The 6534-nt window shown below is 43.7% G+C and overlaps 1 pseudogene; it reads left to right on the top strand.

Moving 5' to 3' along the window:
• Positions 1-1379: 1379 nt before the first annotated feature.
• Positions 1380-2531, top strand: LOC123082881 (putative cytochrome c biosynthesis ccmC-like mitochondrial protein; annotated as a pseudogene).
• The last annotated feature ends 4003 nt before the right edge of the window (positions 2532-6534 follow it).

Genomic DNA, 6534 nt, shown 5'->3' with positions numbered 1-6534 from the left:
CATCATCTGTATCATCAACTCCTTAATTTCAGCCATAAGATGACTATAAGCATAACTACTAGTCCATCCCCCAATAGACAGGATAAAGCCTCAATTGAGTCAGATTGCACCATGACTGGAAGAACGGAATGTTGTATAGCAAGCAACATCCCTTGCATGATTGTATGTATCTCCGCTTCCAGTGTATCAATACAATTGAAAATAAATCGATATGTTGCGAAAATAACTGAACCATCATGTTGTCGGAGAATCATTCATGCCACTGCCGTGCCGGATTCCCCAGAATATGATCCATCCACTGACAGAGCAACATAACCATTGGTCGGTGGTGTTCATGGCCTAGAAACTTGTACAATCATCTCTTTCGGTAAAACCAAATCAGCAACCGGCATTTTACCCTTGATACCTCTGTACTATACTTGCAAGCATGTCCAATAGACTTTATATAACTATTCAGATAATCCATTGTAGTGGCTACAGGGGGAACTTCTTTACCATAATTAAAACCGTTCCGTAATTGTCAAATACGCCAAATAAGCATAAAAACTCTGTTTCGGTCAGCTTCGTTGCAATTTAGCGGCAAGTTTGGCAGCCATTCCTTGCCGCTATTTACCGAAAAGGGGTTTTCCCCTGCTTTGTATTACAAAGCACCAACACCGATACAAAGGAAGGCTCGGGCGAGAAGCACAACCGTAAGGGGGGCATTCTCCACACGGGACGGGGCCAAGGCCTTCATGTATGGGTGACAGATCTGCCATAGGAGTACTCCGGGATATACACCAGGGCAACTAATGTCGAGCATACGATGATGCCGCCCGTTTTCATTTCGTGAAAGTCCCCGGCAGAGGAAAGGGCTGTAGGTGATGGCGCGTTCTGCTTCTTAGGGCGATGAAATCGTTCCTATGGGATCGTGCGTGGCAGCTGGTATAGATGATGATGAAAGGCGGGCCGCTTGAACCGGGACCTATTCTCATAATAGGCAGCAAGCAAAGCTAAATAGGAAAGGGGGCGACTGATGACTGCCTTTTTCATCAGAAATCAAAAAGGGTGGAATGTGGAGCTAATATGGCTGGCTACAAGTATAGCCAATAAAAGATCAGACGAGGCGGAATTGGTAACGTGAACGTCTTTTCGTCTTCTTGCCTTAGTTTCATATAACTCAACCTCGCTTTCCAAAAAAGAAGTACTGATTGAGATTTCCCTTTTATAATGGCTATCCCGTTTCTATTACTTACTGAATCGATCCCTTTACCGAAGTGATTGATAGCAGGGCTCCAAAATCATAGGGCTTCTTCTATTTTTAGTGTGAACTCACTTCTATTCTATATCAAGATAGGGGCTTCAGTACTTGGTTGACCGCCCGGTGGAAGACCGGAGGCCGTAAAAATTAGTAGTGCATTTTTGAAAGATAAGATTACAAAAAGGCGAGAGCAGCATAATTGTTAGTTAGGGGTAAGAGGGGACGGGCCCGTATAGAAAGTCAATCCTTCTTTTTCCGATATGCCGCTCCGCAAGCAAGGAGTGCCACACACGAGCGGAGCGAAAACTAAGCAAGGGGAATTCCGTCATTCCATGGAAAGCATGTGAAATCCTTTGATTGTTTATAGAATCAAAATAACTATATAGTCTTTCTTGTTCCACTTGCAAGGCAAGGAAAATAAAATGTCAGTTTCGTTATTACAACCTTATTTTTTTATGTCAAAGACAGAAAGCTACGCGCAAATTCTCATTGGATCTCGGTTGTTCTTAACAGCGATGGCTATTCATTTAAGTCTTCGGGTAGCACCACCAGATCTTCAACAAGGTGGAAATTCTCGTATTTCGTATGTACATGTTCCTGCGGCTCGGATGAGTATAGTTATTTATATCGCGACAGCTATAAACAGTTCCTTGTTCCCATTAACAAAACATCCCCTTTTTCTTCGCTCTTCCGGAACCGGTACAGAAATTGGTGATTTTTCTACTTTGTTTACGTTAGTGACTGGGGGGTTTTGGGGAAGGCCTATGTGGGGTACCTTTCGGGTGTGAGATGCTCGTTTAACTTCTGTATTCATCTTGTTCCTTATTTACCTGGGTGCACTGCATTTTCAAAAGCTTCCTGTCGAACCGGCTCCTATTTCAATCTGTGCTGGACTGATCGATATACAATAATAAAGTCTTGAGTCAACTGGTGGAATACATCGCATCAACCTGGGAGCATTAGTCGATCTGGTACATCAATACATGTTCCTATGACCATTCCAATATTGTCTAACTTTGCTAACTTCCCCTTCTCTAGCCGTATCTTGTTCGTTCTAGAAACACGTCTTCCTATTCCATCTTTTCCCGAATCTCCCTTAACGGAAGAAATAGAAGCTCGAGAAGGAATACCACTAAAAACCTAGTTCGCTCTCAAATAAAAACCTAGTTCACTCGCTAAAGCATCCATGGCTGAATGGTGAAAGCGCCCACCAACCTAGAAAGGCAAAATGGGTCAAAAAGTAGGTTCGATTCCTGCCGGATGCACTGCCTCTTAAAGACAGAAACAGAGGAGGGAAAGAAGGTAGTATGGGGAACTTGCTTTTGGATTCTTATCGAAAGTGAATCCCTATAACACTTTTGTTAGTGTTTTATGAGAAAATCTTTTATAGACACAACAAGTGTGAAAATCCTTAGTCACTAGGCAAGAAAGCTCGATGGGAACAAAAAGGATACAATTAGTTCATAATCAAAAAAATGTACAATTTCAAAGGAAAGAAGAATGGCAAGTTTCCCTCCATTGAACATCAATCAATCTAGAATAGGTAAAGGAAGGCGTATCACAGGGGTATTTTGCTTTTTTCTATTCACTTCCGTGGGGTTCTAAATTGAAAACATGAACACAAACGAAATCGTATTGAAATTACATAAAAAAAGAAAAGGGAGGAGTAGCTCTTGGTTTAAAGAAAAGGGAGGAGATGGATCGAATTCAGTCTTTTTCCTTTCTTTGATGATCTTCAACACATCTATTTGAATTCCCTGCAAGTGAAGGATTTCTCGTATGGAGAAAAACCTCTTGAGCGCTATCTGATCTTATTTTTGTATTTCAAATATGGGACCTGCCTTTTTAATGGGACATCCCGGCAACAGGCCTACTCATTCATGTGGCCAAGTACTCGATCAATCCTCGGAGCGAAGGGATGAACGAATTCTCGAGGTCTGGTTCATTCAGGTCAGCATCACATGAAACCTTTAGCACTTTCGTTCAATATTGGATGGAGTATGGCTGGAAGGTCAGCCTAGCTAGTCTTGTCAATCGGGCCTGACTCGTCTTCTCCTTGGTACCTACCGCTATCGAACTTCGGTACCTATATTCCTGAAACAAGACAGACCTTCATGAAGACCTTCTATTTTGGAATAAGATCGGACATTTCCACATTGAGGTGAAATTACATATGAGGAAAATAATCCTGGACTACGAAAGCTGCCCTTGTGTGGTAGAACCAGGTCTTCCACCGGGCGGTCAGCCAAGTACTGAAGCCCCTATCTTGATATAGAATAGAAGTGAGTTCACACTAAAAATAGAAGAAGCCCTATGATTTTGGAGCCCTGCTATCAATCACTTCGGTAAAGGGATCGAAAGATTATGGTCTGAAATAGAGATTTGAGAGTCCCTCGTGTGAGTACGTGCTGAAGAGCAAGGAGTGAAAGTGCGTTCATCTTTCTTTCTGCTAGTTGTTTCCTGCTAATAGTGATTAGTGAGTGCCCCATACAAAGCCAATGTCCGTCCGTGTTCACATCCAGTCTTCTATGTACACTAGTGCAGCTTCCAGCTCTATGCTATGTATGGTAGTCATTTGACTCGGGAATCCCTGATAAAAGCTTTTAGTCCGTGCCTGGCAGTTTCAGCCGTGGTCCAGTCCAGCAGCCTCTTTTCGATCCAAGAGTCGCATGAGAAGAAAGCTTCCGGTTAGCTTCAGTTAGTGTTAGTTAAATAGAACGGGAACCTCGTAACTATGCCAAGCCCGATCTTGGTTCCAATGCTGCAGAGAAAGGTTATGGGTAAAAAGAAGGTCTTTATCCTAGTGCTGCGGAGACCGGTGTTGCTGATCGAACTCATTTTCTTTCGAGGAGATCGAAAATCTCTGAACTTCTGCGAAACAAATTTACATATTTATTGCCGGAAGTATGCCTTTTGAGCTTTTTCTCCACACACCTCCGAGCATCCTGTTGGAATGGTCCTAGGAAAGACTACGTACGAGAAATCATTCTCACAGCCAACTTTCCTTCTTCTGAGCAAATAAATGTAGTATTTAGTCCAACCAATAATTGGTGAATCTATGTCTTTCGTGAAAAGTGGAGTATTTGTACCCAAGATCTTTCTATTCCCTTTAGTAGGTGCACACATCTCGTATGGTAAATGAAGGAAATATGCCCTAGAGGCAATAATAAAGTTATTATTTATTTCCTTATTTCATGATAAATGTTTATTATTCGTGCTAGAATTGTATTAACCGGAAACATGATACATGTGTGAATACATAGACAAACATATAGTCACTAGTATGCCTCTACTTGACTAGCTCATTAATCAAAGATGGTTATGTTTCCTAACCATAGACATGTGTTGTCATTTGATTAATGAGATCACATCATTAGGAGAATGATGTGATTGACATGACCCATTCCGTTAGCCTAGCACTTGATCGTTTAGTATGTTGCTATTGCTTTCTTCATGACTTATACATGTTCCTGTAACTATGAGATTATGCAACTCCTGTTTACCGGAGGAACACTTTGGGTGCTACCAAACGTCAAAACGTAACTGGGTGATTATAAAGGAGTACTACAGGTGTCTCCAAAGGTACATGTTGGGTTGGCGTATTTCGATATTAGGTTTTGTCACTCCGATTGTCGGAGAGGTATCTCTGGGCCCTCTTGGTAATGCACATCACTATAAGCCTTGCAAGCAATGTAACTAATGAGTTAGTTACGGAATGATGCATTACGTAACGAGTAAAGAGACTTGCCAGTAACGAGATTGAACTAGGTATTGGATACCGACGATCGAATCTCGGGCAAGTAACATACCGATGACAAAGGGAACAACGTATGTTGTTATGCGGTTTGACCGATAAAGATCTTCGTAGAATATGTGGGAGCCAATATGAGCATCCAGGTTCCGCTATTGGTTTGACCGAGAATAGTTCTAGGTCATGTCTATATTATTCTCAAACCCGTAGGGTCCGCACGCTTAAGGTTTCGATGACAGTTATATTATGAGTTTATGAGTTTTGATGTATCGAAGGAGTTCGGAGACCCGGATGAGATCGGGGACATGACGAAGAGTCTCGAAATGGTCGAGACATAAAGATCGATATATTGGACGACTATATTCAGAGTTCGGAAAGGTTCCGAGTGATTCAGGTATTTTTCGGAGTACCGGAGAGTTACGGGAATTCACCGGGGAGTATATGGGCCTTATTGGGCCATACGGGAATAGAGGAGAGAGGCCAAAAGGAAGGAGGCCTGCGCCCCCCCTCTGGTCCGAATTGGACAAGGGGGCCGGCCCCCTTTTCCTTCTCCCTCTCCTCCTCTTTTCTTCTCCAACAAGGAAAGGAGGAGTCCTACTCCCGGTGGGAGTAGGACTCCCCCCTTGGTGCGCCTCCTCCATAGGCCGGCCGCCTCCCCCCTTGCTCCTATATATATGGGGGCAGGGGGGCACCCCAAAGACACAACAACGATTGATCCTTGAGATCTATTAGCCGTGTGCGGCGCCCCCCTCCACCATAGTCCTCCTCGATAATATTGTAGTGGTGCTTAGGTGAAGCCCTGCGACGGTAGAACATCAAGATCATCGCCATGCCATCGTGCTGACAGAACTCTCCCTCGACACTCGGCTGGATCGGAGTTCGAGGGACGTCATCGAGCTGAACATGTGCTAGAACTCGGAGGTGCTGTAGTTTCGGTGCTTGATCGGTCGGGCTGTGAAGACGTACGACTACATCAACCGCGTTGTTCTAACGCTTCCGCTTTCGGTCTTCAAGGGTATGTAGATTACACTCTCCCCTCTCGTTGCTATACGTCACCATGATCTTGCGTGTGCGTAGGAATTTTTTTGAAATTACTACGTTCCCCAACAGTGGCATCCGAGCCTAGGTTTTATGCGTAGATGTTATATGCACGAGTAGAACACAAGTGAGTTGTGGGCGATATAAGTCATACTGCTTACCAACATGTCATACTTTGGTTCGACGGTATTGTTGGATGAAGCGGCCCGGACCGACATTACGCGTACGCTTAAGCGAGACTTGTTCTACTGACGTGCTTTGCACACAGGTGGCTGGCGGGTGTCTGTTTCTCCAACTTTAGTTGACCCGAATGTCTGCTACGTCCGGTCCTTGCAAAGGTTAAAACAACACCAACTTGACAAACTATCGTTGTGGTTTTGATGCGTATGTAAGAATGGTTCTTGCTCAGCCCGTAGCAGCCACGTAAAATTTGCAACAACAAAGTAGAGGACGTCTAACTTGTTTTTGCAGGGCATGTTGTGATGTGATATGGTCAAGACGTGAT

The sequence above is a fragment of the Triticum aestivum genome, chromosome 4A (assembly GCF_018294505.1).
Source record: "Triticum aestivum cultivar Chinese Spring chromosome 4A, IWGSC CS RefSeq v2.1, whole genome shotgun sequence".
Classification (NCBI taxonomy): domain Eukaryota; kingdom Viridiplantae; phylum Streptophyta; class Magnoliopsida; order Poales; family Poaceae; genus Triticum; species Triticum aestivum.
Note: the sequence above shows the minus strand (reverse complement) of the source record. Positions and strands in the feature narration are given on the sequence as shown.